General features: G+C 57.5%; 1 pseudogene; it reads left to right on the top strand.

Moving 5' to 3' along the window:
* Window positions 1-19,389, top strand: LOC141974857 (ultra-long-chain fatty acid omega-hydroxylase-like; annotated as a pseudogene).
* The last annotated feature ends 5,527 nt before the right edge of the window (window positions 19,390-24,916 follow it).

The raw sequence follows: 24,916 nt of genomic DNA, 5'->3' as shown, positions 1-24,916 counted from the left end.
TTTTGGTTTCCGGAGCGGCTTTGCACGCCGTGCTATGGAGTCTCAGCTGGGGACCGGTCTTGCAGGCAGCTGCTTGAGGTTACAGCCCACCGCGACGGGGAAGTCCCTCCTTGGCTGCACCAGACTTGTCAGGCTGTAGGACCCAAGGGAAAGGCTGCTGCAGCTGGTGTCCAGGGAGCTCTGGCAGGTAAGGAAGCCAGGGCCTGGGGAAGACCGGCTTTGTGGTAGGTAGACAGGTGGGGAATGGCCGTTGTGCCCCCCAGGAGAGCCCAGCCCCAGCTGTGTGATGGGGGGAGACGGGCAGGAGCTGGAGGCGCCGGGAGTAAAAGCTTGGAGCCAGCTGTGTGCAGGAGGGTCCGGGAGAGGCTCTAGCTGGGCGGGAACCGCCCTGAGCCTGCAGGCAGCTGGGGCAAGGTCCAGCTCTGTGCGGCAGCCCTGAGCCATCTCTGTGCAGGGGGAAGGGCAGGAAAGGAGCTAGCTGTGCCAGGGAGGTGCTGGGCACGGAGGGCTAGAGCCAGCTGTATGCGGAGGGAGCAGGAGCCGGGAAGAGGTGCAAGCACTAGCCACTCTGCAGCATGGTCGAGGGAGCCAGCGCCCTGCTGCCAAGTACCTTGCCCTGCCCGCCCAGGGGAAGCTCACGGCAGTTTTGCAGAGCCCAGGCCTGCGTGAGGAGGGGGAGAAGTTGGCAGCGAGTCTCATACACCAGCCAGCCCCAGCCTGTGCCCTGGGGAAGAGCCAGTTGGCTCCGGTGGATATAAGCCCTGGTAGAAGTCTTGGGGGAGAGGGGGACATGTGACCCTGTGTGACCCCCCCCACACACACACACACGCTGCCTCTGGGGAGCAGAAAGAGCTATTGGCTGTGTGGGGGAGCGCGGGGGGTTAGGAGCAGGAAGGGTTATTGGCTGGCTAAGGGGGCTGGGTTCTCTCCTGGCTCACACACAAAATCATAGAAGATTAGGGTTGGAAGAGACCTCAGGAGGTCATCTAGTCCAACCCCCTGCTCAAAGCAGGACCAACCCCAACTAAATCATCCCAGCCAAGGCTTTGTCAAGCTGGGCCTTAAAAACCTTGAAGGATGGAGATTCCACCATCTCCCTAGAGAACCCATTCCAGTGCTTTACCACCCCCCTTAGTGAAATAGTGTTTCTTAATATCCAGCCTAGACCTCCCCCACTGCAACTTGAGACCATTGCTTCTTGTTCTGTCATCTGCTACCACTGAGAACAGCCGAGCTCCATCCTCTTTGGAATCCCCCTTCGGGTAGTTGAAGGCTGCTATCAAAACCCCCCTCACTCTTCTCTTCTGCAGACTAAACAAGCCCAGTTCCCTCAGCCTCTCCACGTAAGTCAGGTGCCCCAGCCCTCTAATCATTTTCATTGCCCGCCGCTGGACTCTCTCAAATTTGTCCACATCCTTTCTGAGGTGGGGGGCCCAAAACTGGATGCAGTACTCCAGGTGTGGCCTCACCAGTGCCGAATAGAGGGGAATAATCACTTCCCTCGATCTGCTGGCAGTGCTCCTACTAATGCACCTGCTGGCAGTGCTCCTACCAATATGCTGTTGGCCTTCTTGGCAACAAGGGCACACTGCTGACTCATATCCAGCTTCTCATCCACTGTAATCCCCAGGTCCTTTTCTGCAGAACTGCTGCTTAGCCAGTTGGTTCCCTAGCCTGTAGCGGTGCATGGGATTCCTCCTTCCTAAGTGCAGGACTCTGCACTTGTCCTTGTTGAACCTCATCAGATTTCCTTTGGCCCAATCCTCCAATTTGTCTAGGTCACTCTGGACCCTTCCCTACCCTCCAGCGTATCTACCTCTCAGCAGCTCAGTAACGTACATACAGCTTGTAACAAAGGAACCCAGTGGCAGTTCACCCGCGGTTACAGCCCGGTCTTTCCCCACAGGATGCTACTGCTCACGGACTGGGTGCTGGAGCTGCTGAGCATGGAGCGGACCCCCTTCTGCGCCTACACCATCTCCGCCCTGCTCCTTGCTCTGCTGGCCCTGCTCTTCCGCACCCTCCTGCAACTTGGGAGATCCTGGCACCGCTACTATGTGACCTGCCAGCGGCTGCGCTGCTTCCCGGAGCCCCCACGTCGCAACTGGCTGCTGGGACACTTGGGGACGGTAGGTGTCATGTCCCGTGGGGGCGAGAAGGGGGTGAGTGTCTTCTCTCCCCTCTTACTCCTTGTTGCCACTGACACGTGGCTTGACCCCTGCTGGGAGGAGCCACCCTTGCCCACCCCAAGGGAGGGGCTGGTAGAATAGCCCCTGAGAGGGCTGGGGGCAGGTGACCCTGCTGGTTCAAGCCTCTCCCTCTCTCCCAGGTGAAGGGCTTTGGCCCCAGCTGGTGCTGGCAAGGGGAGCATGGCATGGCAGGTTGCTCAGGGCGCCGTGCTCACTGCAGCTGCATGACACATGGGAATGGGGTTGGGACCGAGCAGGGGTAGGAGACGAGGGTCCTGGGACAGCTCCACCAGGTTCTCGGCACACGCCCTGTCTGGCACCAGAGTGAGCAGCGTCTGAACTCAGTCAGACTTCCTGACCCAACAAGGCGGGCCTGAGCTGGAGGCAGAGGCATTGGCCACACTGCTGCTCCCCATCCTGCTGTGGGTGGGGCCCTTCCTATGGTTGCTGGCTCTGATGCACCCCCGATACGGCAGGGCCCTGGGATCCATCTCTGGCACTGGATGGGGCAGGTGGGATGCCGGCCCACATGCAGAGTGAGACAGGGGTGCAAATGGCCCCCTAACCACTCAGTGCCCTGCACTCAAATGCCACATTCTCCAGGCAGGGCCCCAGGCTCAGCGTGGGATGTGCCCTGGTGGGTGTCTCTGGGTGCTGGTGCCCAGACACTTGCCCAGTGGCAGGGGCTCTAAGGGAACCAATCCATAGAAGCATCTCTGCTCACCACTGGCCCCTGCCATGCTCCCTGGCCCAGCCCCGTGACACCCCTGCCAGCCAGCTGCACCCCAATGGCTCTGCCTGCATTGGTGGTAAGTGGCCCCTGGGCCTGTTCGGCCGCCTTTGCTGTGGAGCAGGGAGGGTTATAAAGCCCCTGGCAGGATGGCCCCACCTGGGGTAGCTTTGGCAAGGGCATAGCCAATCACCATGTGCTGTGACATCGGGCATTGCAGGAACTCTGCCCCTCAGAGCACAGAGGGACCTAGGGGACCCAACTGGCTGCTTGGAGTGAGGCATGTTTGGCCTCAGAGCAGCCACCAGCGCAGTGAGGGGAGATAGGGTTGGTGTCAGAGGGTCCCTGACACTAGGGGTCGGGTCAGTGTGTAGGTCCCTGGGGAGAGGGGCAGTCTCGGAAATGTATTGCCTGCTCCGGGGAGCATCCCCCAAGATGGATGGGATGTGAGCACTGGGCAGGAGTGAGGGTCTTGACAGATACACTTGGTGAGGCATTGCCCACGGCAGTCCTGCCTCTGATCACAGGATCCGATTCTGCCCCTGCCTGGCATGCACTGACTTGCTCAGGAGTCCCGGGTAAGATTGGGTCCCTCCTATATTAACTCTGCCCCGTCCCTCCTGCAGTTCATACCTGGTGAGGAGGGGCTGAGCCTGGTGTCCCAAACAGTGGCTACATTCTCCCAGGCCTTTGTGACATGGATGGGGCCCTTCCTGCCAGTCCTGTGCCTGGTGCACCCTGATTTCCTCAAGCCGATCACAACAGCCTCAGGTACGCTGACTTCTGGGGGTGGTGGTGAGGCTCTGAGGGTATGTCCGTACAGCACATAGACACCTGTAGCTGGCTCGGGCTCAGACTGTGGGGCTGTTACCCTGCAGTGTAGATATTCCAGCTGGAGCCTGGCCTCTGGGACCTCCTCCCTGTGGGGTCCCAGATCTTGGGCTCCAGTTGAGCCCAAATGTCTATATCTCAGATTTACAGCCCTGAGTCCGAGTCAGCTGACATGGGCAGGTCACGGGTGTCTACATGCACTATAGACACAACTTGTGGGGCCAGAGATGGGAAACACCAGCTGGGCCCCTCTAGCCCGTGACCTCGGAACCTAAGCAGGACTGGCCCCAGCAATCTGTTCTCCAGGGCCCTGGCCAGGCTAGCTGTGAACATCCCAAGGGACAGGGCTCCCAGCCAGTCCCTTACCCCCAGTGTGACATCATGGTGGTATGAAGGCTTTCCTGACTTCCCCAGGGCAGGGCTGGGAGCCAGTCACCTGAGACCCTGCAGAGCAGCCCGACCAGAGCCCTGGGGAAGGCACCAGAGGGGACAATCCGCCTGGGGAGCTAATGGCCGTCTCCCTGCAATAGCTCCCCAGGGTCCGCACTGTCCAGCCTGGGTTTCCCTCTGCTCCAGGTCAACCCCCCAGCCCCATGGGTTACAACCCTCGTGTTCTCATACATAATCAGTGCAGGCCCCTTGGCTCAACTGACTCGCTCCTCTGCCCGGGTGAACCAATCCTTCCCTGCCACCTTGGCTGCTCTCCCCTGCGTTCTGCACTGTGTGGGCCCAGCAGCCTCTTCTGGCCTTGACCCCTGGGATTGGGTTACTGTCCAGGGGGCCCAGAGCTGAATGCAGGGTGGGTCAGGCCAGGAGGGACCATTCTGCTCCTCTAATCTGACTGCCAGTTTCACACAAGGCAGAGACCCTCCCCAGAGCTCCCTTCAGCCAGCCCCGAGCTCCTGGCTGTGCTGGAGGGAGCGTTGCAAAGGGACATTATCTTTGAAAACTCGTGGCGAACGGGGGAAGTCCCAGATGACTGGAAAAAGGCTAATGTAGTGCCAATCTTTAAAAAAGGGAAGAAGGAGGATTCTGGGAACTACAGGCCAGTTAGCCTCACCTCAGTCCCCGGAAAAATCATGGAGCAGGTCCTCAAGGAATCAATCCTGAAGCACTTACACGAGAGGAAAGTGATCAGGAACAGTCAGCATGGATTCACCAAGGGAAGGTCATACCTGACTAATCTAATCGCCTTCTATGATGAGATTACTGATTCTGTGGATGAAGGGAAAGCAGTGGATGTATTGTTTCTTGACTTTAGCAAAGCTTTTGACACGGTCTCCCACAGTATTCTTGTCAGCAAGTTAAAGAAGTATGGGCTGGATGAATGTACTATAAGGTGGGTAGCAAGTTGGCTAGATTGTCGGGCTCAACGGGTAGTGATCAATGGCTCCATGTCTAGTTGGCAGCCGGTGTCAAGTGGAGTGCCCCAGGGGTCGGTCCTGGGGCCGGTTTTGTTCAATATCTTCATAAATGATCTGGAGGATGGTGTGGATTGCCCTCTCAGCAAATTTGCGGATGATACTAAACTGGGAGGACTGGTAGATACGATACAGAGGGACCTAGACAAATTGGAGGATTGGGCCAAAAGAAACCTGATGAGGTTCAATAAGGATAAGTGCAGGGTCCTGCACTTAGGACGGAAGAACCCAATGCACAGCTACAGACTAGGGACCGAATGGCTAGGCAGCAGTTCTGTGGAAAAGGACCTAGGGGTGACAGTGGACGAGAAGCTGGATATGAGTCAGCAGTGTGCCCTTGTTGCCAAGAAGGCCAATGGCATTTTGGGATGTATAAGTAGGGACATAGCGAGCAGATCGAGGGACGTGATCGTTCCCCTCTATTCGACATTGGTGAGGCCTCATCTGGAGTACTGTGTCCAGTTTTGGGCCCCACACTACAAGAAGGATGTGGATAAATTGGAGAGAGTCCAGCGAAGGGCAACAAAAATGATTAGGGGTCTGGAACACATGACTTATGAGGAGAGGCTGAGGGAACTGGGATTGTTTAGTCTGCAGAAGAGAAGAATGAGGGGGGATTTGATAGCTGCTTTCAACTACCTGAGAGGTGGTTCCAGAGAGGATGGTTCTAGACTATTCTCAGTGGTAGAAGATGACAGGACAAGGAGTAATGGTCTCAAGTTGCAGTGGGGGAGGTTTAGGTTGGATATTAGGAAAAACTTTTTCACTAGGAGGGTGGTGAAACACTGGAATGCGTTACCTAGGGAGGTGGTAGAATCTCCTTCCTTGGAAGTTTTTAAGGTCAGGCTTGACAAAGCCTTGGCTGGGATGATTTGATTGGGGATTGGTCCTGCTTTGAGCAGGGGGTTGGACTAGATGACCTCCTGAGGTCCCTTCCAACCCTGATATTCTATGATTCTATGACAGCCCATCTCCGTGTAAAGACTCCCAGGGATGGCAAAGCCCCTGTGTCCCTGGGCCAGCTGTTCCCAGGGCTCGATCCCCTCCCTGTTAAACACTTGCACTGTGTTGCCAGTCTGAGTTCGTTCCTGCTGGATCTGACTCTGCCGCTGTCTGCTGGATGGCAGAGCCGTCTGCTGCCAGGCATCCCTGCCCATGGAGGGGCTGGTAGCTGGGATCTAGGCACCTCTTTTCCTGCTCTTGAAGAAATTAAATCCATTGGGCTCCTGTAGCCTCCCCCAGAGAGGCAGGTTTCCCAGAGCTTGAGGTGTTCTGGTGGCTCCTCCCAGACCCCTCCCCAGCTGTCGCTGTGCTATTTGAGGTGGGGGCACATTGGAGGGAGGGGCTATTGCCTCCCTGCTCCGTTGTGGGACAGCTCTGCCCAGGCAGCCCCAGGAAGCTTCAGCCTGTCTCTGGGGCCGTGCTGCAACGGAAACCCTGTCGGACAGGCTGGGCTGCGCAGCTCTACAGAATCCCCTTTTTCCCCCCGGGCGGTTCTGGATCCGCCCTGGAGTATAGGCTGCCTTAGTCCAGCTCCTCCAGCTCCCTTGATGTGACTGCTCTTGCTGCAGGCCACTGTCTGCACCAGCTCACCCTGGGCAAAGGCCGTCAACGTGCTCTGTGCAGGGAGGCAGGGGAATAAAATGGGGCCATGTAGCTGCGGGGGCCAGGTGTTTGGGGGGGGGGGTCTACCTTGTGTCCTAGTTTGTACCAGTTCCTGTCTGGCTCTTGAGAGATTGTGTCATTTGCTGCTTTGGGGAGTCCAGCCCAGCCCCTGCCACTCTCTGGATCCAGGGGCACCCAGAAGGCTGCCATAAGGGGATGGGCAGAGTCCCACTGGGGTGTGGGCGAGGAGTGCAGGAGCAGGCAGAACGGCTCCAGGTGCTGCAGCCTGCGAGCTATTCCCTGGCACCTTTGCAAGCGGGGGAGTGGCGCCCCTGCAGCATAGCCGCCCCTGGTGCTGCCGGAGAGCCATGGACTGTCCCTCACCCCATCCAGGCCACTGAGCACGATCGGCTCCTCTCCTGGGCACAGGGCACGCGGACTGGCTGTCTCCGGCATGGAGAGCCAAAGGTCCATAGGGGGGACTGAGGCTCTCGGCTCCAGCAGCACAGTGCCTGTGGCTCCTGGGAACAGCAGCAGGAGAGACCCAGCCATGCAGGGCAGGCCTAAGGCAGCACCCAGCAGGAGCTGCTGCACAGCCAAGACCCCTCCAGCCCGGGCAGGGTGATGGCTCGGGACAGACTGGGCAGCAGGGCCAAGGGGCACTGCCTGGCTGAATTCCTCAGGGGCAGCAAGCAGAGCCACCTCCCCACTGGGGACCTGTGTCATCAGTGGTCTTGCAGGAGCAGCTGGGGCCCCTGCGGGGGAGAGGGGAGACATGCACACACTCCAGAGGCAAGGGAGTGAAGGCCAGCAATGATCAGTGACGTGGGGAGCTCGTGCTGGCCCTGTCCCCTCCCTGCCGGCCAGGGAGAGTGGCCCCGGCCAGGGCCAGTTGCCCAGTGCTCTGGTGTCTCTTGTAGCGCCAGTCACCCCCGGGGCTGAGAGGAGCCAGTGGGTGCAGCAGAGGGTGAGGGTTCTGTGCAGCTGGGCCCCCCAGCACCGCCAGCGCAGGCCCCTCTCTGGTGAGCGAGTTGCTGGAGCTGTGCGCTGCAGGGGGACGAGCGATGAGCTGAAGCCAGACTCCGAAGGAATCCAGCCCCCAGCCTGGTCGGTGCTCCCTGGCCTGGGGGCTCCTGCTCCAGCCTCTTCTGCCCCCTTGCGGAGGGGACATCTCTGTCCCCGTTAACGTACTGCTGCCACTCTTCCCAATTAGCCCTGCTCCAAGTGGCGGCTGGGCCCGCAGGGCCAAGGGCACGTGGAGCTACGCTGGGGCTTGTTTGCTCATCCCTGAACTGCTGCCCTGCAGGGTGGTTGAGAAGTGACTCTGGAAGTTTCACCAGGGCCCTGAGTCCAGAGCTAAAGCAACAAATAGAAATGCTGCCCCTCCCCGCCAGCCTAGCATCCAGCCCCACCCCGCCAGCCCTTTGCATGACTCGCTGTGCCCAGGAACCCAGTGCAGTGTGCGGGAACTATGTAAACAATCCCGTTGCTGATGCAGCAGCGGGAACAGAGTCCAGCTCCCTCCCCCAGTGCCAGGCGGGCTTGGCAGGACACAGAGAGGGGAGGTCTGGCTTTAGTCCTCAAAGCCAGCAGCTGGGTCTGAGCAATGAGCGTTGCTCCCTGGAGCAGAGTTGGATGTCACGGGGCCAGGACAGAGGTGCTTCGGGGCTCAGGAGCCCTCAGTCTCCTGCTCAGCTCAGCTGGATAGCAGAGAAGCGCAGGGCGGGGATGCAGTGCTGGGGCTGTGTGAATGCATGTAGCCAGTTCATGCCGGGGCTGAGGGCTCATGCTCGCTGCCCACTGAGCCCCCGGGTTCACCTCTGCACGGAGAATGGCTGGGAGCCGTGTTTGCAATAACACAGGGAGCCCCAAGTGGCCCCATCCAACCGACTGCCAGGTGAGGGCAGCCCCCCCTCCCCCATTAGAAATGAAGCCAGAGGCGCTCTGAGAGCAGGCAGCAGTGATTCTGTTGGGGAGCTGCCGCTCCTGCAGTGGGTTGAGTCGGGCGCTGGGCCCAGCATGTCACCCTGGCCGGAGACGTGGCCGGAGTCCCAGCTGGCCCGTGGCTAACCCATGGCTCCTCGTTGTAGGGTCAGAACACGGAGGAGGGGATGCAGTGCGTAGATGAGCTCGTCGGGCGCTACAGCCACTCCTGCCTTTGGTGGTTTGGGCCCTGGTTTCCCATTCTCCGGCTCTTCCACCCAGAGGCCGTTAAACCTGTGTTGCTGGAGTCAGGTAGTGAGGGTGGCCCCAGCGCCAGGAGTTTGCGTGCCTGTCTGTCTCTCTGTCTGTCCTGGGGCTCAGGAGGGTTGGATTCCCAGCAGGCGCCTGGAGCTCTCGATGTTACGTGTGCTGCACCCGCCATGACGGGACCTCTGGGGACATGGGCCCAGTGGTGAGAGGGCAGCTGCTCCCTAGAAAAGCCCCCGGCCAGGAGGACTGGCTGCTGAGACCAGCCCTCCTCCACGTGGCTGAGGAGGAAGCTGTTTGGCTGTCGGGGCTGGGGGAAGGTATCGGGTCTTGGGCCAAGCTCAGCTCGGCAGGTGGCTGTTCATTGGGCTGCTTGTCTGGCTGGGTGCTGCCAACCCAGGGTCCTTAGTGAGTCCCCCTGGCCCCAGAGGAGTTAGGGCAGAGGCTGTAGCCATCCCTTAGCATCCTGAGAGGAGCACATCCCGCTGGCTGAAGCCCAGCAGGAGCTGCTGTCAGCCTCTGGGCCAGTGACCCATGGGAGCAAAGGTTCATTGAAGCCCTGCCGGCATCCCTGGCTGGTGATAGGCGAGTGGGGGATCTGATAGCAAACAGCTGGCTCAGGGACATCTTACGCCCTTCATCAGCTCAGTCCATGGTCCCAAAGGGGGCACGGCAGGGTTGTGGGATGAAGGGGACAATGAGGGAGGTGGTCCGGGGGAGAAACAGGTCAGGGGGAGTCATAAGGACCAAATGGCCGATGTTCTTGGGGGGGCCTATGGGGAGCAGCAGAGAGTGTGAGGCTGATACTGTTGTGGGGGTGCATGGCCGTGAGGCTAGTGGGATGTTGGGTGTGGGGGAATCTGGAGAATGGTGCAGAGAGGGGGTGGTCCTGGAGCTAGTGGTGCAGAGGGGGCAGTTTCTGCCCCTGTTGTCTCTGGCTGACCCAGGGAGAGGAGCAGCTGTGGCCAGCTCAGTCTCAGGGAGCTGGGCCTGCCAAGCCACCTTTGCCCGTCTCCCGTGCCACCCACGCGAGTGCCAGCCATTCGCACAGCCCTGCGAGGTAGGGAGTCACTGAGGTACAGAGGGGGCAGGGGACTCACACAGCATGTCCATGTAAGAGACAGGAATAGAACCCAGGAGTCCTGGCTCCCAGCCCCCTCCAGACCCTGCTGTAGCCACAGGATCCCCACTCTGCTCACAGAGCCAGGGAATACAGCTAATAAGGGAGTTTTAAAGATGCCAAGCTCTCTATTGTGAAGGCCCCACGTGACTGCCAAGCTCACGCGGTCCGTGGGTCACAGGCACTGCCCCAGGAGGAGTCTCTGTCGCGCTGCAGGCCCGGCCCAGGCTGCGGATGCTGCTTGCCCCCCGTGTCCTCCACTCGCTCAGAGCAGAGCCTGCTCTGTGTGAGGGGCCTGGTGGCTCAGCGCCTGGTCCCTGTCGTGTGGCTCCTTCACGCTGTTCACTGAGCCTGTCCTGTTGCCCCAGCAGCCGCCCTCCTGGCTGCTAGGGTGGAGCCTGGAGCAGGGTGTCCAGCAGGGTTCTGCCTTGTCTGATGGGGGCTGCTTTCACAGGGCGATGCGCCAAGGCTCCTTAGGAAACAGCCTGTGGAGCAGGCGGGCACTGGACAGACCCACATTCCTGCAGCTGCCCCTTTCCAGACCAAAAGGGGGCCCGTAGGTGCTGCAGCTCCAGCCGGGGCTCCGATAACAGTAGTCCTGCACTCCTTCCCTGTGTCCTATGCCGTGTATGTGTGTGTGAGCGCTAACGCCAGGGTGCACCCCATTACCGCCCCCCGTGCCGTGTGTGTCTGAGCACTAACACCGGGCTGCGCCCATCTCTGTTCCACTCTGCCGTGTGTGTGTGTCTCAGCACTAAACCCCAGATGTGCCGCATCTCTGCACCCCCGAGCCATGTGTGTCTCGGCACTAACCCCTGGGCCTGCCCGTCTCTGGTCTCCCCCACAGTTGCCATCGCACCCAAGGACTACCTGTTCTACGGCTTCCTGAAGCCCTGGCTGGGTGAGTGCCCTTTCTTCTGGGCTTGGATCTGCTGTGCTTGGTGTCATGGGGCCCGAACCCCAGGGGAGGGGCTTGTGGGGAATGGAGGGTGTGATGTTCCCCTCTGGTGTTATCTGGACCGATGATCAGCTAGGTCACTCCAATCCTTGACTCTGGGAGCCAGCCTTACCCTGCTCTGCTGTGACAACCCCCACTCCGGGGCTGTTCACGCACAGCCCCTGGCATGTAAGCTGCTCCTTGGTCTGTGCAACCGAGTGACACTAGCCAATATCTCTGGTTCCAGACACAACCCTAGGAACCTCCGTCTTGCAGTGTCCAGTTATGTCCGCTGCAAGCTTATGAGACTTCATCAATTTAACAAAGAAATTGATATTTACCAGGCTTGTTCTCCCAAGGGGAGTCTCTGACACACTTCAAACCAAATGCACTGCGTCAGGTAGAATAAACAAAGAGATGTATTGACTACAAAGATAGATTTAAGTGATTTATAAGTCAAAGCAAAACAAGTCGGATTTGGTCAAATGAAATGAAAGCAAAACTCATTCTAAGCTGATCTTAACACTTTTAGTGTCCTTACAAATTTAGATGCTTCTCACCACAGGCTAGCTGGTTGTCCTTCAGCCAGGCTCTCCCCTTTGATCAGCGCTTCAGTGGCTTGGTGAGGTCTGTAGATGGAGGTGGAAGAGAGAAGAAGACCATGGCAAACATCTCTCCCTTTTATCATGTTCTTTCTTCCCTCTTGGCTATGCCCCCCCACCCTGACCCTTCAGCGTCAGGTGAGCATTACCTCATCGCAGTCCCTGACTGACCAAGGGAAGGGGGATGGCTCACCAAGTTCCTACACCAAAGGCTCTTAAGCAAAGTAAGCTATCGTGGGATAAGAGGGAAGGTCCTTTCTGGATCAGTAACTGGTTAAAAGACTGGAAACAAAGGGTGGGAATAAATGGTCAGTTTTCAGAATGGAGAGAGGTAATAGTGGTGTCCCCCAGGGATCTGTACTGGGACCAGTCCCATTCAACATATTCATAAATGATCTGGAAAAGTGGGTAAACAGGTGACAGAATTTACAGATGATACAAAACCACTCAGGATAAGTCCAAAGCAGACTGCAAAGAGTTTCAAAAGGATCTCTCCAAACTGGGTGACTGGGCAACAAAATGGCAGATGAAATTCAATGCTTGATAAATGCAAAGTAACGCACATTGGAAAACATAATCCCAACTATACATAAATAATGATGGGGCCTGAATCAGCTGTTACCACTCAAGAAAGAGATCTTGGAGTCATTGTGGATAGTTATCTGAAAACATTCACACAATGTGCTGCGGCAGTCAGAGAAGCGAACTGAATGTTGGGAACCATTAGAAAAGGGAGAGATACTAATGCAGAAAAATATCATATTGTCTCTATATAAATGCATGGTACCCCCACATCTTGAATACTGCATGCAAGTGTGGTTGCGCCATCTCAAAAAAGATATATTGGACGTGGAAAAGGTTCATAAAAGGGCAACAAAAATGATTAGGGGTATGGAACAGGTTCCATATGAGGAAAGATTTTTCAGCTTGGAAAAGAGACGACAAAGGAGGGATATGGCCACTGTTGGCAGACAGGACACTGGGCTGGATGGACCATTGGGCTGATCCAGTCTGTCCATTCTTATGTCAGTGTGGAGCTGGAGCTACTCGTGCCATAGCCGTGAGCACCAGCACATGGGTGTGCCCAGGATCACACACACACGCCTTCACGTGCGCACGTACCTCTATGCACATACCACCATGCACCTGCACGTACACACACGCATGCACCTGCATGTTCATGCCCACATGTGCCCCCACAAACACACACACATATGCTTCACTCACACCCCCACCCATGCATGCATTGCACACGTGCACGCACTCTCGTGCCTGCCCAACATGCACCAGGGAGGTTGATTCTCGCTGAGCACCCCAGCTGGCTGAGACCCAGCAGGCTGGAGGGGGCCTGGGCTGCGGGATCTCTGCCAGGGCTCTGAGCTGAGTGCCTGTCATCTCAGGGGACGGTTTGCTGCTGAGCAATGGTCCGAAATGGGTGCGGCACCGGCGCATGCTGACGCCAGCCTTCCACTTCGACATCCTGAAGCCCTACGTGAAGATCTTCAGCCAGAGCACTGACATCATGCATGTGAGTAACCCCCTCCCGTCATGGCACCAAATCCATGCCTGTGCCTCTGGCCCCTCCCACGGCGCACACTGCCCTGGCACCCGCCAGCCTGCCCGGGACCCTCCCCCCCCCACGGCACACACTGCCCTGGCACCCGCCAGCCTGCCCGGGACCCTCCCCCCCCCACGGCACACACTGCCCTGGCACCCGCCAGCCTGCCCGGGACCCTCCCCCCCCCACGGCACACACTGCCCTGGCACCCTTCAAATCCCAGCCTGCCCGGGACCCTCCCCCCCCACGGCACACAGTGCCCTGGCACCATGCCACCCCCCAGCCTGCCCGTGTACCCTCCCCCCAATGGCACACACTGCCCTGGCACCTGCCAGCCTGCCTGGGACCCTCCCCCCCAAGGCATATGCTACCTTGGCATCTGCCAGCCTGCCTGGGACCCTCCCCCCCACGGCACACACTGCCCTGGCACCCTTCAACAGCCTGCCCGTGACCCTCCCCCCAATGGCACATGCTGCCCTGCCACCCCCAGCCTGCCCGTGACCCTCCCCCCATGGCACACACTGCCCTGGCACCATGCCACCCCCCAGCCTGCCCGTGTACTCTCCCCCCAATAGCACACAGTGCCCTGGCACCTGCCAGCCTGCCTGGGACCCTCCCCCCCCATGGCACATGCTACCCTGGCACCTGCCAGCCTGCCTGGGACCCTCCCCCCCACGGCACACACTGCCCTGGCACCCTGCAAACCCCAGCCTGCCCATGACCCTGCCCCCATGGCACACACTGCCCTGGCACCCTGCCACCCCCAGCCTGCCTGTGACCCTCCCCCCTTGGCACACACTGCACTAGTGCCTTCCTCCCTTGGCATATGTGGAACCAGCAGCCTGCCCTCCCCATGCCTCCCCCACACCCTATGCAATATGCTGTACCATCACTACACTGTGCGTCTGGCCCTGCACCGCCCCCCAAGCATATACTGCACCAATACCCTGCCCACCCACCCGCCTGCCCACTGCTCTTTCACCTGCCCCCACCACATGCCCAGCCCTGTCACTGCACCAGTCCACTAGCCTCCTCCCCTGTCTGTTTGCCTGTCTCTGACGCTGGCTGACCCGCATTGCATGGGCACTGGGCTCCGCAGTGCTGTCCCTGCAGGCAGCTGCTCGGGGGCGGCTCTCACGGGCACTGTTCCCCCACAGGCCAAGTGGCGCCGGCTGGTGGCGTCAGGCTCCACCTCCCTGGACATGTTTGGTCAGATCAGCCTCATGGCCCTGGACAGTTTGCAGAAATGCGTCTTCGGCTACAACAGCAACTGCCAGGAGTGAGTGACGCGGGAGCAGCTCCCCCAGCAGGGCCCCGCGCTGACCCGAGGGTGGGAGCCCCCTCACTGGGGGAGGTCAGAGTGGGGAGAATGGGCTGCAGGGTCCCTCCCTCCCTCCCTTCCTGGCCTGGCCCCAGTGAGCCTGGCCAGATTCACGGAATGGGTCCCTGAACTGGAGATCCCAGGGAGGGGAGGGTGTTACTGCAGGCCTGGGCAGGGGCTCTCCAGTGGGGTGTCTGGAGGCATTGGGGGGTTGCTATAGTGGCTGCGCCAGGCCCTGGTCAGCACTGGGGGTGGAGCTCCTTCAGCTCACTGCGCGGAGGCTGGTGCTTGGTGCTTGCACTCGCAGGTCTGTCTGCTAACGCCTGTGGGGTCGGCATGGCTGTGCTGTGACTCTCTTGGGGGATGATCCTGCTGTTGCATGCCTCTCGCTGCCAGGAAGCTCCTCACCTCAGTCCCATCACCCCAGAACCCTCCTGCCCCCAGTTTATACATGTACTGCAGGGCCCTCGTCGGCAGCTTGTACCTGTTTTACTGCACTGGTGCACTTACAGACATGAGTATAATTCTTGAGGTTCAGATTTATAGCCGAGATGGAGAGCTTTGTAGAGGCAAAGAGTTCTTTCAGAAATAGTCCATTGGTTATAGTCAAGTGTTTATATTCAGGGCGGTCCAGTCAGAACTGGGATCTCAGTCCTTGTGGCTTAGGCTTCCCCTGTGTGAAGCCTCAAGCAGATCTGAGATAAACAGGATCAGGACCCAAGGGTCTTTTATACAACTCCAGGCCTTCTTTGACAGGCCGGAGTCCTTAGGCCAACAAAAGGCAATCGGGGCGACTTTGAAGTAGGTCCATCACCGGTAATTAGCTACACGAAGTAACACAAGGCAGTTGCCGGTTTTTCCACCAGTCGCAGATGATTGGCTATACATTTCAAAGAGAGAGGAATACAGCGACGATATCCTGCGTTTACAGTTCATTGATGTTCTTTTGATCTCTGAATTAACCGAATACAGCATGGACAAGGACTGTTTGATTACATTGTTGACCTCTACTAATATGTACGTAAATACCCAAAACCACAAACGTAATCTCCCCATATGTTTTTAAGGGTTCAATCTGAGTCATTTGTCCTGCAGGATGCTTAACCCTTTCTGGTCATTTGTCACCGTCCCACATTGGCTGAGCCGCAGCAGCAGTCAGAGGCACCCAAGCTTGGTCCCTTCCCCGCCGGCTGGCCCGGAGATCCCGTGGCTGGGAGATCACGCCATCGCTCTGTGGCGAGGCCCAGCCCACGGGGATCCCCCAGCTCTGATCAGGGCGCCCCCGCCCCGGCCTGTCAGGCACATGCTGGCCTGTTGTGTTGCAGGACACCCAGTGACTACATTGCAGCCATCCTGGAGCTCAGCTCCCTGGTGGTGCGACGCCAGCACCGCCTGCTCCTGCACTGCGACTTCCTGTACCGCCTGTCACCCGACGGGCGGCGCTTCCGGCGCGCCTGCGACACCGTGCACCGCTTCACGGCCGACGTGGTGCAGCGGCGCCACCAGGCCCTGAGCCGCCTGGGCAGGGAGGCCTGGCTCAAATCCAAGCAGGGCAGGACGGTGGACTTCATTGACATCCTGCTCCTGGCCAAGGTAACATGGTGGGGGGGCCTGCCCCATGGGGGTGGGGGGAAGTCACGGATGTCCTGCGATTGGCCAAGGGGACATGGGGGGGCCTGCCCCATGGGGGTGGGGGGAGGTCACGGATGTCCTGCGATTGGCCAAGGGGACACAGCAGGAGATCATGCCCTCGGGAGCATGGGGGTTCGTTGACGTCCAGGGCAGGGCCTGGAGTTCCCATTTGGCACTGCCAGAGAGTCCTGGGGAGCCAGGTGGAAGGTGCTGTGTGATGTCTGTCACACCAGGACTTGCCCCCCGGCCCAGCTCTCTGGGGCGGCCCAGCCAGAGCTGCCTTCCCAGCATGCTCAGCGTGGAGCGATATGAACTGCACTTGGCGACATGGGGCTGGCACCTCTGGGGAGCTCTAACACCAGAGCCAGGCTGGGCATGGGGGAAGGGGGGAGCCCACCTTGGGGCCTGGGGCTGTGGGGTAGGGCAGGGACTGCCTCTTTCCCCGGGCTGGGTGGAGGGAAGATGGCCAAGCTCACTCCACCCCAAGATGTCCCATCCTCCCAGGATCTGAAATGGGGGAGGCGTGGGCCGGTGGGGCTGGGGTCCCTGAGTCACGGGGAGCCAGGTTACCCGTCCAGCAGTGTGTGCTTTGTGCAGGATGAGGACGGCCAGGACCTGTCAGACGAGGACATTGCAGCTGAGGCCGACACCTTCATGTTTGAGGGTGAGGAGCCCCCCTGGAGAGGAGGTGGGGGGCTCTCCTGCTGACCTCACAGCCTCATGTGGGAGGATGGGGCCTCCGCAGATGACATGGCTCTGGGGGGAGGGCAGGAGAGCTGGGTTCAGTCCCTGGCTCTGAGTGACCTGGGTGTGCCTTTCTGTGAAATGGGGCTAAGACAGATCTGCCTCTGGGCACTGCCAGACAGTCCCAGCAACGGAGGAGGTGGTGGTAGTGGAGACAGATGCTCAGAGTCACCCCATTTGCCCCGCAGGCACGAGGGGCCTGGAGTTCCCAGCTGGCGCTGCCAGAGAGTCATGGTGAGGAAGGCCCCGGAGGAGGTGCTGGCAGGGGGAGGGTCCCTCCAGCCCCGGACTCTCCACGGTCCCTCTCTGCCCCCGCGGCTCTCACGCTGCGCTGGCCTCTCTCTGCAGGCCACGACACCACAGCCAGCGGCCTCTCCTGGGTGCTGTATAACCTGGCCTGTCACCCCGAGTACCAGGAGCGCTGCCGGGAGGAGATCAAGGACTTAATGCGGGACAAGGAATCGGAGGAGGTTGAATGGTGAGATGGCTGCTTCAGCTGCAGTGCTGGCACTGTCCAGTGCAGTGCTGACCCCCAGTACCCCCACTTCCACACCCTTTAGTTCCAGCACAGCCCCCACCCCACCTGTGAGGGTTAGCCCAGCTGCTGCCCTCCCCTCCCCACCAGTCTATGCCTAGCACTGGGGTCCCTTCACTTCTGCCAGCCCCACAAGCTGGAGGGCTTCCCCTGCAAGATGGGCCTAGGCTGCTCCCCAGTGCCCGAGGGCCCTGCTGCTCTGGGTTTTGCATGTCCCGCCCTGGATGCCCAAGGACCCTGCCACTCAGATGTGCATGCTCCCCCCCCTCATCACAGTGTTGTTTGTCCCCACAGTGCCAGCTACATGCCTATGCGAGTCTGTCCCAGCCCCATTGTCTGGCTCATGGGCTCACACTGGGCCCCTCATGCATCCACCTCTGGGGCCAGCGCTAAGCTCTGCTCTCTGCAGGGAGGACCTGTCCCAGATGCCCTTCTCCACCATGTGCATCAAGGAGAGTCTGCGCCTGCACCCGCCCGTCACGGCTGTGTCCCGGCGCTGCACCGAGGACATCAAACTGCCTGACGGACGTGTCCTACCCAAAGGTACCAGCCTTCTTCCCTGCCCCCCAGCCAGGGGCATGGCACCGGAACTGGGCCCATAACCCCTGTGGCGCACAACCCCTCCCCTCCTTCTCCCTTTCCTCTCTCTAATGAGGCAGTTTCCTCTCTGGCAGGGAACGTCTGTCTGATCAGTATCTATGGGACACATCACAATCCTGCTGTCTGGCCGGAGCCCTAGGTACCACTGGTCACTCTGTTCTGCCCCTTTGGCTCTACTCCACCCCACGGCCACCTTCAGCGTGGCACCAGGGGGCGCTGTGCTGCAGAGAGTGGGATTGCGGGGCTTGGTAGGGGCACTGTCCCCTCGGAGTCATTGCTGACCCAATGCCCCAGCGTGGCACTAGGGGGTGCTGAAGTGCCATCAAAGTAGCAGCTTCCTATTCCCAGTGACCCTCCCCAGAGAGGAAGCTCCTCCTCCCCCCCCCAGCTCGCCTAGAGGGGAGTGAGGGTTGCACCCCCATTCACACTGGGTGGGGCTGGGTCACTGAGTGCTGGGTGGAGGCAGAACCATCCCCGCTGCCAGCACATGGCCCCAGTCGGAAGCTCACTCCTGGGGAGCCTGGTGCCCAAGCTGCACCCGGAGAGGGGCTGCCTTTGCTCCCCCTTGGCTCAGGGACCAGCCCCACACCCCACCCTTCACCCTCGCTCCCCTCACCGTGCCTTGTGGTTGCTGCTCCAGGTCTATAACCCACACCGCTTCGACCCAGAGAACTCCAAGAACCAGCCCCCACTGGCCTTCATGCCCTTCTCTGCTGGACCCAGGTAACCTGCCTGCCGGGCTCAGAGCCCCTCGCCGCACGAACTGCCCCCTCCCCCAACCCCAGCTGCCCACCAGCAAGCGGCTCCCTGGCTGCAGTGAAGAATTGTGGGATACGCAGGAGGTGGCCTCTGGTCAGTGTTGGGGTCAGCTGTTATTGCTGAGGATCTGTCCCTTCTCCCACAGGGGGGTGGGCTCCCCTCAGCATCTGTCTGTCCCTGCAGGCAGTGGGCTTTGGGGTGTCTGTCTGTCCCTGCTCCCCCATCCCTGCCCTCACATGGGGTGTGGTTTCCAGGCGAAGAGCACCGGCTGACACCCCTGGCTTTCTCGCAGGAACTGCATCGGGCAGAACTTCGCCATGGCAGAGATGAAGGTGGTGCTGGCGCTGACCCTGCTGCGCTTCGCCCTGCGGCTGGACGAGAGCAGGCCTGTGCGGCGCAAGCCCGAGCTGATCCTGCGCAGCGAGAATGGGCTGTGGCTGCACCTGGAGCCGCTGGGGCCCAGCCGTGAGAGCCGGCCCCCCGCACCGCGCTCCTAGGGCCGTGCACTCCGGCCCGCTGCGGGGATCCAGCCTGCTCCGCACAGCTCAGGGGCCTGCTGAGTGGAGGACCAGGTGGGGATCATGGTGGGGCCAGCTCTCTCCTCTAATCTAGACCAGCCCTCTGTACCAAAGGAGGCGCTGTGGGTCCAGGCATGGGGCCCCTCAGGTGCTGCAGGCTCCTTTCAGACACCAGCTGCTTAGCCCTCCCCTACCTGCCCCTGGGAGGCAGGGTGACAAGTGCCTCTCCCCAGCCCCGCTGGATGCCCACGGCCACCTGGTGACTCAATGTCAGAGCTAGAAATGGAGCCAAGCAGCCTGGCTCCCGGCCCTGCCCGCTCACAGCCTGGGCGACCACTTGGCCTGCGTTCCCTGCTCCCACTGGCCAGAGGCAGGGTGCCAAGCTGTCTGGCCACTAGTCTAGGATGTGGGAGACCCATGTTCAATTCCCCGCTCTACCACAGGCTCCCTGTGTGGCCTTGGGAAAGTCACTCAGCCTCTGGCCCTCAACTCCCATCAGTGCAATGGGGCTAATGGCCCTGCCCACAGGGGATGAGGGTAAATGCAGTTGGGGGGTGAAGTGCCACATACTTATGGTGGGGCATCTAAGAAGACGTGGTCAATAACCCTAAATGCTATGGGCTTGTTAGTGGATTAGCCCCTGCTTTCTCGCCAGCCCACCTGTGCCCCGATGCTGCTGTCTGGAGCTGAGGGTCTGGTCTGTCTCTCACTCCTCTTCCCCGGAGGGTAGGCATCTTCCCTCCTGCTCTGTCCTGCTCCCCCGACTCCTGCACTCATCAATCCACCTGCCTGGCCTGGGGCATGAACAGCTGAGAGGCCTGCGGGCAGGTGGCTCAGTGCTCTGGCCGATCTTCCTGAGGGGCCCCCAGTGGCCCAGGTGAGCGCTGGCAAAGGCCATTTCTCACTCTGCTGTAGGTGGCTTTGGGGTGGGCTAGCGATCCAGGGGGCAGCTGCCCAGCAATCGCAACCTGCTGCCTGCAGTCACCTGGGGGAGTTGGGGCAGGGAAGCCTTTGTTACTCACACACACATACAATTCCCCATTGTGTGTGTGTTTATCGCCAGACCGTGCCCGGGAGGGCTGGCTGCAGACCCAGCAGGGACCCACTCCCTCCCACAGGGAACTCATGGCTCAGAGACAAACAATGGTTGAGAGAGCGAGCAGGGGGCCATATGTGGCCGCTGGGGCAGATGGACCTGGAGCTGGGGGACAGTTGGTTTCATGATATTTCTAAGTTGGTTCCGGAGCATGGCGAAGTCCAAGGCCCCTGCTGCAGGGTCGAGGCCACGAGGCTTTGGGATCTGGCCTCGGGGTTTCAGGATCTGGCCACTGAGCTTTGGGTTCTGTCCCCCGGCCACATGGCGGCAGGCTCCAGCCCCAGGCCCACCCCCCCCCCCCCGCCATCTCCCCAGTCCCTGCTGCCTCCTCGAGCCCCAGACTTCAACCGCGTGCTCCATTCCTTGGCCACAGGGCTTCAGGCCCCAGGATCTGGCCATGGGTCTTCTGGCTCTGGTCCCCAGCTGTGAGGCAGCAAGCGCCAGCCCCAGGCTCACCAACCCCCCCTTTGCCCAAGCCCACTCTGCCTCCTCCAGCCCCGGGTTTTTGGGCTCTCTGGCTCTGGCTCCTGGCCATGCAGCAGCAGGTGCAGGCCCCCAGCTCCCCCCTCTCCACCATCAACTCTGGCCCCTGCTGCCACTCCCACCCCCACAGTCCCACATTGCCTCCACCAGCTCCCTATTCATTCCACCCAGTGCCCTGGGCCCCCACTGCTTCCATATCCATCTCCCCATCCAGGGTTTAATTTGTCTCCGGGCTTGCCAGGGCTGTGTAAGTGCTGTGAAAAGTGATATTTGTATGTTTGGTAATGTCACTTTTCACAGCAGACTTAGTAGCTAGCTGGGAGGCTGTGAAAAGTGATATTAACATACAAGTATCACTTTTCACGGCAGCAGATTTACTAGCTCGCAAGGCTAAAAATAACGAAAGCAACCAAAAAAGCAAAAGAAACTACAACAAAAAAGACAAGAACATGCAAAGCACGTTTGTTTGCGTTTCTATTCTGTTTAGGGCCAGTAAAGAATAGAGAAAACTGTACTTTATTTTTATTATTCAGTCTGCAAAAAAACCCCAAACCCTACGTAAATAAATTACACTGATTTGGACGTGTGTGTATGTGCATATTTGTTTGTTTTTTTCTTAAAGTTAATTAAGTAAGTATTTTAGGAACAAGTGTCAGAGTGGCCACCAGCAAGAGTCACTGCCGCTGGCGAGGGGCCCCTGCGTAACGGTCAGGCTTAAGAAAATTGGGGGAGATGAAAGAACTGCTTGTTGACCTGTGAACGACTGATTCTTGTAACATCGGTGTTGTCCAAAGTCGCAGTGAACACCTTTGTGTAGTGATATCTAGCCGTATTCATTTTCTATGTGGAAAAATTGAGTAGTTTATTTAGACATCATGGACTGGTTTGCTTCATTAATAATGCGTTGTGTAAAGAGTGAATGGAGTCTTTGTATTAATACATTTTGATACATTTGTGTTTTAATGGGGTGGGGGCCCAAATGTTCTTTGTGCCCAGGGCCTCAATAAATTTTAACCCACCTCTGCCTGCTGTGACCCCTAGGCTAGCGCCCAGTCACTGGCAGGGAAACTCTGGGCAACTGAGCGGGGCGAGGGGCAGCAAGGGCCCAGGTCTCAGTGCCCAGTTCTGTGTGTTATCACCACCCCCTTGTAAGAAAGCAGCCTTTGACGGGACACTACAGAGAGTATCAATTCAGGACAAATTGCTTAGAGCAGGGCAGTCACAGCCCAAGGCTGGGGGTCCTTTACTACTAAGGCCCACGAAACCAGCCAAACGGAGAGGACTTCAGTTTTATCCCACTGGCTAACCAGAAGTCAGACACTCCAGTTTCCCAGTATTACCACCAGCACCGCTCCTTATGGGGATGAATGGTTATAAAAACCAATACCCCAGTAACAGGAAAAAGGTTCTCCCGATCCCAAAGGGCCAAGCCCCGGACCCAGGTCAATGTACCAGTCAGATCTTACCCACAAATCACACTGTTGCCAATCCTTTAGAATCTAAAATCTAAAGGTTTATTCATAAAAAGAAAGAAATATAGATGAGAGTTAAAATTGGTCAAATGGAATCAAATACATACAACAATTGCAAAGTTCTTAGTTCAGGCTTGATGGGATTACTGCTGATTTAAACCAATCAAGTCTCTGGACTACAAACATCCCAGCTTGGATGGGTTGTTCGGTCCTTTGTTCAGAGCTTCAGGTTCAAGCACAGTTCCTCCAGAGGTCAGAAGCAGGACTGAAGACAAAATGGAGGGGTTTCCAGGGCCTTTTATATCCTCTGCCATGTGGAAGGACCCATTTGTTCTTTCTGTGGAAAATCACAGCAACAAGATGGAGTTTGGAGTCATGTGGGCAAGTACATGTCCATGCATGACTCAGTTTGCCGCCAGCAGCCATTGCTCACATGCTACCTTGAACGTTCCCAGGAAGGCTCCTCAGATGTGGATTGGAGTCTCCCAAGGTCCATTGTCAGTTAAGTGTTTCCTGATTGGACACTTACGCAGAACAGTCCTTTCTCAAGAAGCCAACTGAATGCTTCACTGATGCTACTTAGAATCAAACACATTGAGATACAAGTACATAGCCAATATTCATAACTTCAAATACAAAAATGATACACACATATAGACAGCATAATCATAACCAGCAACTTACAACCCTTTCATAGACACCTTACTAGACCTCTGTACAAGATTTGGTGCAACTATAGGACCTTGGTTGCAACAATGATCTATACTGTCACAGTTCATGTCAATAACGTCACACCCCTCGTCTTCTCTGCCTGCTGGGTGTGACAGCAGCATCCATATGGAGTAACGCCATCTGCAGCAGGGAACCTTGGTCCTGGTTGCCCAGCGCACCAGGACCGGCAGCTCCAGGCATTTGAACCGGCCAATGGGGTGGTGCTAAAATAACCCAGTGGCTGAAAAATAAAACCAGAATAACAGAAATCCTGTGTGTAGCTGCTTCTAAACCATGTGGGTAGGAGCCCAGCCCCAGCTAAGCTGCCTGGGCAAAAGGGCCAGGGATTAGCCCCTGGCCCCGCCCATGTGAGCCTACTGGGGTGTGGGGTGGCACTCACTTTGATGATGGGTTACACAGCTATTTACTAGACAGCAGCAGGATATTGGGGCTCAGGAGTCTTGGGTTTTGCCTCTGTCTTGGGGAGGAGAGACAGTGGTCACAGCCAATGGCTGGGCGGCAGGACTCCTGGGTTCTATTTCTGGCTCTGGGAGGGGAATGGGATCTAATGGGTTATAGAGTCATAGATTTCAAGGCCAGAAGGAAACACTCTGCTCAGTCAGTCTGTCCTGCATAGCACAGCCAGAGATCTTTTAGACAGAGACCTTCTCAGAATACATTAAAGTGGCAGTTATTCTAATACTTAGATTCACCAAGCCAGCAACAAAACAGCTTCCCCAATACCTTACTGGTTACCCAGAAGCCAGAAATACAGTTCCCTTATAGCAACCCAGCCTTCAGCTCCCACCCAGACAGCCAAGTCAAATATGATGAGGATTACTGAAAATCTTAGTTAATTATATAAAAAGTTCTACCAGTCCCAAAGGATCGGACACATTACCCACCAAGTTAATGAATATTTCAGATCTTACCTAAATCCACGCTTACAGCCGATTCTTATCAACTAAACTAAAATTTATTAAAAAAGAAAGGAGAGAGTATCGGGTAGAGATCATTACACATACAGATATGAATAGAGTTCTTAGATCAGTTTCATAGTAGAGATGGTGAGCTTTAGAGTTGAAAAAAGTACTTTCAGAATTAGTCCATGTGTGGCAGTCCAATGTCCAATATCAGGGTGATTCAGGTGGGACTGGAGACCTCATTCTTGTGACTCAAACTTCCCCTGATGAAGCTTAAGCAGATCAGAGATGATAGGATCAGGGCCCTAGAGTTCTTTTTATAGTTTTCTAGCAGCCTCTTGACAGCGTGCAGTCCTTGGGTGAACAATAGGCAATTATCCCAGCTTTGAAGGAGACCTCCTATTTCCTAAGCATCACCGATAATTAGCTACATGGATTAACATAAGGCAACTGCCCATCTTCAGCCATTTACAGGTAGTTTACCACAACCTTCAAAGAGAAATAAGGACGATGATATTACTACATTCACAATTCATCTAAATGTTAACATTTCCTTTTGATCTCTGAATTAACAGAATCCAGCGATAGACAGGAACCATTTGCTTACATTGTCAAACTCTAACAATATGTAAACAGACAAAAAACACAATCATTATCTACTACTATGTCTTTAAAGGTTGAATCTGGGTCAACCAGCCTGCTAGTTGTGTAACCCTTTCTGGCCCTGTGTCACAAACCTAATACCTGGTTTAACAACACTAACACCCAGGCGAGCCAGACTGGTTCCAGCTATGTCTTTGTTAGGGTTCAGTTGAGGCCTAGGGGCCTTGACATGAGCTGGCACCTGGTCTGCCAGCTTCACAGTCTCTATTCCTAGTCTGGGTGATCCCCTATCTGTTGTAAAGTTCCTTTCTTTACCTCCAAGAGGTTTTGATTACT

The sequence above is a fragment of the Natator depressus genome, chromosome 20 (genome assembly GCF_965152275.1).
Source record: "Natator depressus isolate rNatDep1 chromosome 20, rNatDep2.hap1, whole genome shotgun sequence".
Taxonomy (NCBI): Eukaryota; Metazoa; Chordata; order Testudines; family Cheloniidae; genus Natator; species Natator depressus.
Note: the sequence above shows the minus strand (reverse complement) of the source record. Positions and strands in the feature narration are given on the sequence as shown.